A 12,573-nucleotide genomic window follows, 5' to 3' on the forward strand; every position below is an offset into this window, starting at 1 on the left:
GCGGGAAGCCCTCTTATGCTACCTTGGCATCAAAGCTGCCAGAACCGAGGGCCCTCGCTAATCTTTCGCGCGATAATAGGGTTTGGAAATGAGGGGCTCGGTAGGAAATACAGAAAGAAATGCCGGCAGTCTACAACGCCAAAGAAGGCATAAGGGAAGGTTAGACAATTTTTTTGTTTTTTTTTTACCGTTAGTGACGTTACATTATTATAAATTTTTTATTAATTACGAGAGAAAGAAAGAAAGAAAAACATGCGCCCAGAGTGGGGACCGAACCCACGCCTTTCGATTAGATCTCGAATGCCTTACCAATTCGGCTACCTGGGCGACTGTGTTCTGCTTCACTTTCTGGGGTATTTATATTTACTACAACTGTATCTGACGCTTGAGGGTGGTAGCCAGCGCCACTCAGACTACACGGGGAGAAGGGGACCTTCTTTTTCAACCCCCGGGGCGTGACGCGAACGTCTACAACCGGTCATGAGCGGTCAACTGGCGGGAAGCCCTCTTATGCTACCTTGGCATCAAGGCTGCCAGAACCGAGGGCCCTCGCTAAGCTTTCGCGCGATAATAGGGTTTGGAAATGAGGGGCTCGTTAGGAAATACAGAAAGATATTCCGGCAGCCTACAACGCCAAAGAAGGCATAGGGGAAGGTTAGACAATTTTTTTTTACCGTTAGTGACGTTACATTATTAATAATTTTTTATTAATTACGAGAGAAAGAAAGAAAGAAAAACATGCGCCCAGAGTGGGGACCGAACCCACGCCTTTCGATTAGATCTCGAATGCCTTACCAATTCGGCTATCTGGGCTACTGTGTTCTGCTTCACTTTCTGGGGTATTTATATTTACTACAACTGTATCTGACGCTTGAGGGTGGTAGCCAGCGCCACTCAGACTACACGGGGAGAAGGGGACCTTCTTTTTCAACCCCCGGGGCGTGACGCGAACGTCTACAGCCGGTCATGAGCGGTCAACTGGCGGGAAGCCCTCTTATGCTACCTTGGCATCAAAGCTGCCAGAACCGAGGGCCCTCGCTAAGCTTTCGCGCGATAATAGGGTTTGGAAATGAGGGGCTCGGTAGGAAATACAGAAAGAAATGCCGGCAGTCTACAACGCCAAAGAAGGCATAGGGGAAGGTTAGACAATTTTTTTGTTTTTTTTTTACCGTTAGTGACGTTACATTATTATTAATTTTTTATTAATTACGAGAGAAAGAAAGAAAGAAAAACATGCGCCCAGAGTGGGGACCGAACCCACGCCTTTCGATTAGATCTCGAATGCCTTACCAATTCGGCTATCTGGGCGACTGTGTTCTGCTTCACTTTCTGGGGTATTTATATTTACTTCAACTGTATCTGACGCTTGAGGGTGGTAGCCAGCGCCACTCAGACTACACGGGGAGAAGGGGACCTTCTTTTTCAACCCCCGGGGCGTGACGCGAACGTCTACAGCCGGTCATGAGCGGTCAACTGGCGGGAAGCCCTCTTATGCTACCTTGGCATCAAGGCTGCCAGAACCGAGGGCCCTCGCTAAGCTTTCGCGCGATAATAGGGTTTGGAAATGAGGGGCTCGTTAGAAAATACAGAAAGAAATGCCGGCAGTCTACAACGCCAAAGAAGGCATAGGGGAAGGTTAGACAATTTTTTTTTACCGTTAGTGACGTTACATTATTATTAATTTTTTATTAATTACGAGAGAAAGAAAGAAAGAAAAACATGCGCCCAGAGTGGGGACCGAACCCACGCCTTTCGATTAGATCTCGAATGCCTTACCAATTCGGCTACCTGGGCGACTGTGTTCTGCTTCACTTTCTGGGGTATTTATATTTACTCCAACTGTATCTGACGCTTGAGGGTGGTAGCCAGCGCCACTCAGACTACACGGGGAGAAGGGGACCTTCTTTTTCAACCCCCGGGGCGTGACGCGAACGTCTACAACCGGTCATGAGCGGTCAACTGGCGGGAAGCCCTCTTATGCTACCTTGGCATCAAGGCTGCCAGAACCGAGGGCCCTCGCTAAGCTTTCGCGCGATAATAGGGTTTGGAAATGAGGGGCTCGTTAGGAAATACAGAAAGATGTTCCGGCAGTCTACAACGCCAAAGAAGGCATAGGGGAAGGTTAGACAATTTTTTTTTTACCGTTAGTGACGTTACATTATTATTAATTTTTTATTAATTACGAGAGAAAGAAAGAAAGAAAAACATGCGCCCAGAGTGGGGACCGAACCCACGCCTTTCGATTAGATCTCGAATGCCTTACCAATTCGGCTATCTGGGCTACTGTGTTCTGCTTCACTTTCTGGGGTATTTATATTTACTAAAACTGTATCTGACGCTTGAGGGTGGTAGCCAGCGCCACTCAGACTACACGGGGAGAAGGGGACCTTCTTTTTCAACCCCCGGGGCGTGACGCGAACGTCTACAGCCGGTCATGAGCGGTCAACTGGCGGGAAGCCCTCTTATGCTACCTTGGCATCAAAGCTGCCAGAACCGAGGGCCCTCGCTAATCTTTCGCGCGATAATAGGGTTTGGAAATGAGGGGCTCGGTAGGAAATACAGAAAGAAATGCCGGCAGTCTACAACGCCAAAGAAGGCATAAGGGAAGGTTAGACAATTTTTTTGTTTTTTTTTACCGTTAGTGACGTTACATTATTATTAATTTTTTATTAATTACGAGAGAAAGAAAGAAAGAAAAACATGCGCCCAGAGTGGGGACCGAACCCACGCCTTTCGATTAGATCTCGAATGCCTTACCAATTCGGCTACCTGGGCGACTGTGTTCTGCTTCACTTTCTGGGGTATTTATATATACTACAACTGTATCTGACGCTTGAGGGTGGTAGCCAGCGCCACTCAGACTACACGGGGAGAAGGGGACCTTCTTTTTCAACCCCCGGGGCGTGACGCGAACGTCTACGACCGGTCATGAGCGGTCAACTGGCGGGAAGCCCTCTTATGCTACCTTGGCATCAAGGCTGCCAGAACCGAGGGCCCTCGCTAAGCTTTCGCGCGATAATAGGTTTTGGAAATGAGGGGCTCGTTAGGAAATACAGAAAGATATTCCGGCAGTCTACAACGCCAAAGAAGGCATAAGGGAAGGTTAGACAATTTTTTTTTACCGTTAGTGACGTTACATTATTATTAATTTTTTATTAATTACGAGAGAAAGAAAGAAAGAAAAACATGCGCCCAGAGTGGGGACCGAACCCACGCCTTTCGATTAGATCTCGAATGCCTTACCAATTCGGTTATCTGGGCTACTGTGTTCTGCTTCACTTTCTGGGGTATTTATATTTACTACAACTGTATCTGACGCTTGAGGGTGGTAGCCAGCGCCACTCAGACTACACGGGGAGAAGGGGACCTTCTTTTTCAACCCCCGGGGCGTGACGCGAACGTCTACAGCCGGTCGTGAGCGGTCAACTGGCGGGAAGCCCTCTTATGCTACCTTGGCATCAAGGCTGCCAGAACCGAGGGCCCTCGCTAAGCTTTCGCGCGATAATAGGGTTTGGAAATGAGGGGCTCGTTAGGAAATACAGAAAGAAATGCCGGCAGTCTACAACGCCAAAGAAGGCATAGGGGAAGGTTAGACAATTTTTTTTAACGTTAGTGACGTTACATTATTAGTAATTTTTTATTAATTACGAGAGAAAGAAAGAAATAAAAACATGCGCCCATAGTGGGGACCGAACCCACGCCTTTCGATTAGATCTCGAATTCCTTACCAATTCGGCTATCTGGGCGACTGTGTACTGCTTCACTTTCTGGGGTATTTATATTTACTACAACTGTATCTGACGCTTGAGGGTGGTAGCCAGCGCCACTCAGACTACACGGGGAGAAGGGGACCTTCTTTTTCAACCCCCGGGGCGTGACGCGAACGTCTACAGCCGGTCATGAGCGGTCAACTGGCGGGAAGCCCTCTTATGCTACCTTGGCATCAAGGCTGCCAGAACCGAGGGCCCTCGCTAAGCTTTCGCGCGATAATAGGGTTTGGAAATGAGGGGCTCGTTAGGAAATACAGAAAGAAATGCCGGCAGTCTACAACGCCAAAGAAGGCATAGGGGAAGGTTAGACAATTTTTTTGTTTTTTTTTACCGTTAGTGACGTTACATTATTATTAATTTTTTATTAATTACGAGAGAAAGAAAGAAAGAAAAACATGCGCCCAGAGTGGGGACCGAACCCACGCCTTTCGATTAGATCTCGAATGCCTTACCAATTCGGCTATCTGGGCGACTGTGTTCTGCTTCACTTTCTGGGGTATTTATATTTACTACAACTGTATCTGACGCTTGAGGGTGGTAGCCAGCGCCACTCAGACTACACGGGGAGAAGGGGACCTTCTTTTTCAACCCCCGGGGCGTGACGCGAACGTCTACAACCGGTCATGAGCGGTCAACTGGCGGGAAGCCCTCTTATGCTACCTTGGCATCAAGGCTGCCAGAACCGAGGGCCCTCGCTAAGCTTTCGCGCGATAATAGGGTTTGGAAATAAGGGGCTCGTTAGGAAATACAGAAAGAAATGCCGGCAGTCTACAACGCCAAAGAAGGCATAGGGGAAGGTTAGACAATTTTTTTTTAACGTTAGTGACGTTACATTATTATTAATTTTTTATTAATTACAAGAGAAAGAAAGAAATAAAAACATGCGCCCAGAGTGGGGACCGAACCCACGCCTTTCGATTAGATCTCGAATGCCTTACCAATTCGGCTATCTGGGCGACTGTGTTCTGCTTCACTTTCTGGGGTATTTATATTTACTACAACTGTATCTGACGCTTGAGGGTGGTAGCCAGCGCCACTCAGACTACACGGGGAGAAGGGGACCTTCTTTTTCAACCCCCGGGGCGTGACGCGAACGTCTACAGCCGGTCATGAGCGGTCAAGTGGCGGGAAGCCCTCTTATGCTACCTTGGCATCAAAGCTGCCAGAACCGAGGGCCCTCGCTAAGCTTTCGCGCCATAATAGGGTTTGGAAATGAGGGGCTCGGTAGGAAATACAGAAAGAAATGCCGGCAGTCTACAACGCCAAAGAAGGCATAGGGGAAGGTTAGACAATTTTTTTGTTTTTTTTTACCGTTAGTGACATTACATTATTATTAATTTTTAATTAATTACGAGAGAAAGAAAGAAAAAAAAACATGCGCCCAGAGTGGGGACCGAACCCATGCCTTTCGATTAGATCTCGAATGCCTTACCAATTCGGCTATCTGGGCGTCTGTGTTCTGCTTCACTTTCTAGGGTATTTATATTTACTACAACTGTATCTGACGCTTGAGGGTGGTAGCCAGCGCCACTCATACTACACGGGGAGAAGGGGACCTTCTTTTTCAACCCCCGGGGCGTGACGCGAACGTCTACAGCCGGTCATGAGCGGTCAACTGGCGGGAAGCCCTCTTATGCTACCTTGGCATCAAGGCTGCCAGAACCGAGGGCCCTCGCTAAGCTTTCGCGCGATAATAGGGTTTGGAAATGAGGGGCTCGTTAGGAAATACAGAAAGAAATTCCGGCAGTCTACAACGCCAAAGAAGGCATAGGGGAAGGTTAGACAATTTTTTTTACCGTTAGTGACGTTACATTATTATTAATTTTTTATTAATTACGAGAGAAAGAAAGAAATAAAAACATGCGCCCAGAGCGGGGACCGAACCCACGCCTTTCGATTACATCTCGAATGCCTTACCAATTCGGCTATCTGGGCGACTGTGTTCTGCTTCACTTTCTGGGGTATTTATATTTACCACAACTGTATCTGACGCTTGAGGGTGGTAGCCAGCGCCACTCAGACTACACGGGGAGAAGGGGACCTTCTTTTTCAACCCCCGGGGCGTGACGCGAACGTCTACAGCCGGTCATGAGCGGTCAACTGGCGGGAAGCCCTCTTATGCTACCTTGGCATCAAGGCTGCCAGAACCGAGGGCCCTCGCTAAGCTTTCGCGCGATAATAGGGTTTGGAAATGAGGGGCTCGTTAGGAAATACAGAAAGAAATGCCGGCAGTCTACAACGCCAAAGAAGGCATAGGGGAAGGTTAGACAATTTTTTTTTACCATTAGTGACGTTACATTATTATTAATTTTTTATTAATTACGAGAGAAAGAAAGAAAGAAAAACATGCGCCCAGAGTGGGGACCGAACCCACGCCTTTCGATTAGATCTCGAATGCCTTACCAATTCGGCTACCTGGGCGACTGTGTTCTGCTTCACTTTCTGGGGTATTTATATTTACTACAACTGTATCTGACGCTTGAGGGTGGTAGCCAGCGCCACTCAGACTACACGGGGAGAAGGGGACCTTCTTTTTCAACCCCCGGGGCGTGACGCGAACGTCTACAACCGGTCATGAGCGGTCAACTGGCGGGAAGCCCTCTTATGCTACCTTGGCATCAAGGCTGCCAGAACCGAGGGCCCTCGCTAAGCTTTCGCGCGATAATAGGGTTTGGAAATGAGGGGCTCGGTAGGAAATACAGAAAGAAATGCCGGCAGTCTACAACGCCAAAGAAGGCATAAGGGAAGGTTAGACAATTTTTTTGTTTTTTTTTACCATTAGTGACGTTACATTATTATTAATTTTTTATTAATTACGAGAGAAAGAAAGAAAGAAAAACATGCGCCCAGAGTGGGGACCGAACCCACGCCTTTCGATTAGATCTCGAATGCCTTACCAATTCGGCTATCTGGGCGACTGTGTTCTGCTTCAATTTCTGGGGTATTTATATTTACTACAACTGTATCTGACGCTTGAGGGTGGTAGCCAGCGCCACTCAGACTACACGGGGAGAAGGGGACCTTCTTTTTCAACCCCCGGGGCGTGACGCGAACGTCTACAGCCGGTCATGAGCGGTCAACTGGCGGGAAGCCCTCTTATGCTACCTTGGCATCAAGGCTGCCAGAACCGAGGGCCCTCGCTAAGCTTTCGCGCGATAATAGGGTTTGGAAATGAGGGGCTCGTTAGGAAATACAGAAAGAAATTCCGGCAGTCTACAACGCCAAAGAAGGCATAGGGGAAGGTTAGACAATTTTTTTTACCGTTAGTGACGTTACATTATTATTAATTTGTTATTAATTACGAGAGAAAGAAAGAAAGAAAAACATGCGCCCAGAGTGGGGACCGAACCCACGCCTTTCGATTAGATCTCGAATGCCTTACCAATTCGGCTATCTGGGCGATTGTGTTCTGCTTCACTTTCTGTGGTATTTATATTTACTACAACTGTATCTGACGCTTGAGGGTGGTAGCCAGCGCCACTCAGACTACACGGGGAGAAGGGGACCTTCTTTTTCAACCCCCGGGGCGTGACGCGAACGTCTACAGCCGGTCATGAGCGGTCAAGTGGCGGGAAGCCCTCTTATGCTACCTTGGCATCAAAGCTGCCAGAACCGAGGGCCCTCGCTAAGCTTTCGCGCCATAATAGGGTTTGGAAATGAGGGGCTCGGTAGGAAATACAGAAAGAAATGCCGGCAGTCTACAACGCCAAAGAAGGCATAGGGGAAGGTTAGACAATTTTTTTGTTTTTTTTTACCGTTAGTGACATTACATTATTATTAATTTTTAATTAATTACGAGAGAAAGAAAGAAAAAAAAACATGCGCCCAGAGTGGGGACCGAACCCATGCCTTTCGATTAGATCTCGAATGCCTTACCAATTCGGCTATCTGGGCGTCTGTGTTCTGCTTCACTTTCTAGGGTATTTATATTTACTACAACTGTATCTGACGCTTGAGGGTGGTAGCCAGCGCCACTCAGACTACACGGGGAGAAGGGGACCTTCTTTTTCAACCCCCGGGGCGTGACGCGAACGTCTACAGCCGGTCATGAGCGGTCAACTGGCGGGAAGCCCTCTTATGCTACCTTGGCATCAAGGCTGCCAGAACCGAGGGCCCTCGCTAAGCTTTCGCGCGATAATAGGGTTTGGAAATGAGGGGCTCGTTAGGAAATACAGAAAGAAATTCCGGCAGTCTACAACACCAAAGAAGGCATAGGGGAAGGTTAGACAATTTTTTTTTACCGTTAGTGACGTTACATTATTATTAATTTTTTATTAATTACGAGAGAAAGAAAGAAATAAAAACATGCGCCCAGAGCGGGGACCGAACCCACGCCTTTCGATTACATCTCGAATGCCTTACCAATTCGGCTATCTGGGCGACTGTGTTCTGCTTCACTTTCTGGGGTATTTATATTTACTACAACTGTATCTGACGCTTGAGGGTGGTAGCCAGCGCCACTCAGACTACACGGGGAGAAGGGGACCTTCTTTTTCAACCCCCGGGGCGTGACGCGAACGTCTACAGCCGGTCATGAGCGGTCAACTGGCGGGAAGCCCTCTTATGCTACCTAAGCATCAAGGCTGCCAGAACCGAGGGCCCTCGCTAAGCTTTCGCGCGATAATAGGGTTTGGAAATGAGGGGCTCGTTAGGAAATACAGAAAGAAATTCCGGCAGTCTACAACGCCAAAGAAGGCATAGGGGAAGGTTAGACAATTTTTTTTTACCGTTAGTGACGTTACATTATTATTAATTTTTTATTAATTACGAGAGAAAGAAAGAAAGAAAAAAAAGCGCCCAGAGTGGGGACCGAACCCACGCCTTTCGATTAGATCTCGAATGCCTTACCAATTCGGCTATCTGGGCGACTGTGTTCTGCTTCACTTTCTGGGGTATTTATATTTACTACAACTGTATCTGACGCTTGAGGGTGGTAGCCAGCGCCACTCAGACTACACGGGGAGAAGGGGACCTTCTTTTTCAACCCCCGGGGCGTGACGCGAACGTCTACAGCCGGTCATGAGCGGTCAACTGGCGGGAAGCCCTCTTATGCTACCTTGGCATCAAGGCTGCCAGAACCGAGGGCCCTCGCTAAGCTTTCGCGCGATAATAGGGTTTGGAAATGAGGGGCTCGTTAGGAAATACAGAAAGAAATGCCAGCAGTCTACAATGCCAAAGAAGGCATAGGGGAAGGTTAGACAATTTTTTTTTACCGTTAGTGACGTTACATTATTATTAATTTTTTATTAATTACGAGAGAAAGAAAGAAAGAAAAACATGCGCCCAGAGTGGGGACCGAACCCACGCCTTTCGATTAGATCTCGAATGCCTTACCAATTCGGCTACCTGGGCGACTGTGTTCTGCTTCACTTTCTGGGGTATTTATATATACTACAACTGTATCTGACGCTTGAGGGTGGTAGCCAGCGCCACTCAGACTACACGGGGAGAAGGGGACCTTCTTTTTCAACCCCCGGGGCGTGACGCGAACGTCTACGACCGGTCATGAGCGGTCAACTGGCGGGAAGCCCTCTTATGCTACCTTGGCATCAAGGCTGCCAGAACCGAGGGCCCTCGCTAAGCTTTCGCGCGATAATAGGTTTTGGAAATGAGGGGCTCGTTAGGAAATACAGAAAGATATTCCGGCAGTCTACAACGCCAAAGAAGGCATAAGGGAAGGTTAGACAATTTTTTTTTACCGTTAGTGACATTACATTATTATTAATTTTTTATTAATTACGAGAGAAAGAAAGAAAGAAAAACATGCGCCCAGAGTGGGGACCGAACCCACGCCTTTCGATTAGATCTCGAATGCCTTACCAATTCGGTTAACTGGGCTACTGTGTTCTGCTTCACTTTCTGGGGTATTTATATATACTACAACTGTATCTGACGCTTGAGGGTGGTAGCCAGCGCCACTCAGACTACACGGGGAGAAGGGGACCTTCTTTTTCAACCCCCGGGGCGTGACGCGAACGTCTACAGCCGGTCGTGAGCGGTCAACTGGCGGGAAGCCCTCTTATGCTACCTTGGCATCAAGGCTGCCAGAACCGAGGGCCCTCGCTAAGCTTTCGCGCGATAATAGGGTTTGGAAATGAGGGGCTCGTTAGGAAATACAGAAAGAAATGCCGGCAGTCTACAACGCCAAAGAAGGCATAGGGGAAGGTTAGACAATTTTTTTTAACGTTAGTGACGTTACATTATTAGTAATTTTTTATTAATTACGAGAGAAAGAAAGAAATAAAAACATGCGCCTATAGTGGGGACCGAACCCACGCCTTTCGATTAGATCTCGAATTCCTTACCAATTCGGCTATCTGGGCGACTGTGTACTGCTTCACTTTCTGGGGTATTTATATTTACTACAACTGTATCTGACGCTTGAGGGTGGTAGCCAGCGCCACTCAGACTACACGGGGAGAAGGGGACCTTCTTTTTCAACCCCCGGGGCGTGACGCGAACGTCTACAGCCGGTCATGAGCGGTCAACTGGCGGGAAGCCCTCTTATGCTACCTTGGCATCAAGGCTGCCAGAACCGAGGGCCCTCGCTAAGCTTTCGCGCAATAATAGGGTTTGGAAATGAGGGGCTCGTTAGGAAATACAGAAAGAAATGCCGGCAGTCTACAACGCCAAAGAAGGCATAGGGGAAGGTTAGACAATTTTTTTTTACCGTTAGTGACGTTACATTATTATTAATTTTTTATTAATTACGAGAGAAAGAAAGAAAGAAAAACATGCGCCCAGAGTGGGGACCGAACCCACGCCTTTCGATTAGATCTCGAATGCCTTACCAATTCGGCTATCTGGGCGACTGTGTTCTGCTTCACTTTCTGGGGTATTTATATTTACTACAACTGTATCTGACGCTTGAGGGTGGTAGCCAGCGCCACTCAGACTACACGGGGAGAAGGGGACCTTCTTTTTCAACCCCCGGGGCGTGACGAGAACGTCTACAGCCGGTCATGAGCGGTCAACTGGCGGGAAGCCCTCTTATGCTACCTTGGCATCAAGGCTGCCAGAACCGAGGGCCCTCGCTAAGCTTTCGCGCGATAATAGGGTTTGGAAATGAGGGGCTCGTTAGGAAATACAGAAAGAAATGCCGGCAGTCTACAACGCCAAAGAAGGCATAGGGGAAGGTTAGACAATTTTTTTGTTTTTTTTACCATTAGTGACGTTACATTACTATTAATTTTTTATTAATTACGAGAGAAAGAAAGAAAGAAAAACATGCGCCCAGAGTGGGGACCGAACCCACGCCTTTCGATTAGATCTCGAATGCCTTACCAATTCGGCTATCTGGGCGACTGTGTTCTGCTTCACTTTCTGGGGTATTTATATTTACTACAACTGTATCTGACGCTTGAGGGTGGTAGCCAGCGCCACTCAGACTACACGGGGAGAAGGGGACATTCTTTTTCAACCCCCGGGGCGTGACGCGAACGTCTACAGCCGGTCATGAGCGGTCAACTGGCGGGAAGCCCTCTTATGCTACCTTGGCATCAAGGCTGCCAGAACCGAGGGCCCTCGCTAAGCTTTCGCGCGATAATAGGGTTTGGAAATGAGGGGCTCGTTAGGAAATACAGAAAGAAATGCCGGCAGTCTACAACGCCAAAGAAGGCATAGGGGAAGGTTAGACAATTTTTTTGTTTTTTTTTACCGTTAGTGACGTTACATTATTATTAATTTTTTATTAATTACGAGAGAAAGAAAGAAAGAAAAACATGCGCCCAGAGTGGGGACCGAACCCACGCCTTTCGATTAGATCTCGAATGCCTTACCAATTCGGCTATCTGGGCGACTGTGTTCTGCTTCACTTTCTGGGGTATTTATATTTACTACAACTGTATCTGACGCTTGAGGGTGGTAGCCAGCGCCACTCAGACTACACGGGGAGAAGGGGACCTTCTTTTTGAACCCCCGGGGCGTGACGCGAACGTCTACAACCGGTCATGAGCGGTCAACTGGCGGGAAGCCCTCTTATGCTACCTTGGCATCAAGGCTGCCAGAACCGACGGCCCTCGCTAAGCTTTCGCGCGATAATAGGGTTTGGAAATGAGGGGCTCGTTAGGAAATACAGAAAGAAATTCCGGCAGTCTACAACGCCAAAGAAGGCATAGGGGAAGGTTAGACAATTTTTTTTTACCGTTAGTGACGTTACATTATTATTAATTTGTTATTAATTACGAGAGAAAGAAAGAAAGAAAAACATGCGCCCAGAGTGGGGACCGAACCCACGCCTTTCGATTAGATCTCGAATGCCTTACCAATTCGGCTATCTGGGCGACTGTGTTCTGCTTCACTTTCTGGGGTATTTATATTTACTACAACTGTATCTGACGCTTGAGGGTGGTAGCCAGCGCCACTCAGACTACACGGGGAGAAGGGGACCTTCTTTTTCAACCCCCGGGGCGTGACGCGAACGTCTACAGCCGGTCATGAGCGGTCAAGTGGCGGGAAGCCCTCTTATGCTACCTTGGCATCAAAGCTGCCAGAACCGAGGGCCCTCGCTAAGCTTTCGCGCCATAATAGGGTTTGGAAATGAGGGGCTCGGTAGGAAATACAGAAAGAAATGCCGGCAGTCTACAACGCCAAAGAAGGCATAGGGGAAGGTTAGACAATTTTTTTGTTTTTTTTTACCGTTAGTGACGTTACATTATTATTAATTTTTAATTAATTACGAGAGAAAGAAAGAAAAAAAAACATGCGCCCAGAGTGGGGACCGAACCCATGCCTTTCGATTAGATCTCGAATGCCTTACCAATTCGGCTATCTGGGCGTCTGTGTTCTGCTTCACTTTCTAGGG

The sequence above is a fragment of the Haemaphysalis longicornis genome, unplaced genomic scaffold (genome assembly GCF_048455015.1).
Source record: "Haemaphysalis longicornis isolate Haplotype H1 unplaced genomic scaffold, Haemaphysalis longicornis Haplotype H1 scaffold_4, whole genome shotgun sequence".
NCBI lineage: Eukaryota > Metazoa > Arthropoda > Arachnida > Ixodida > Ixodidae > Haemaphysalis > Haemaphysalis longicornis.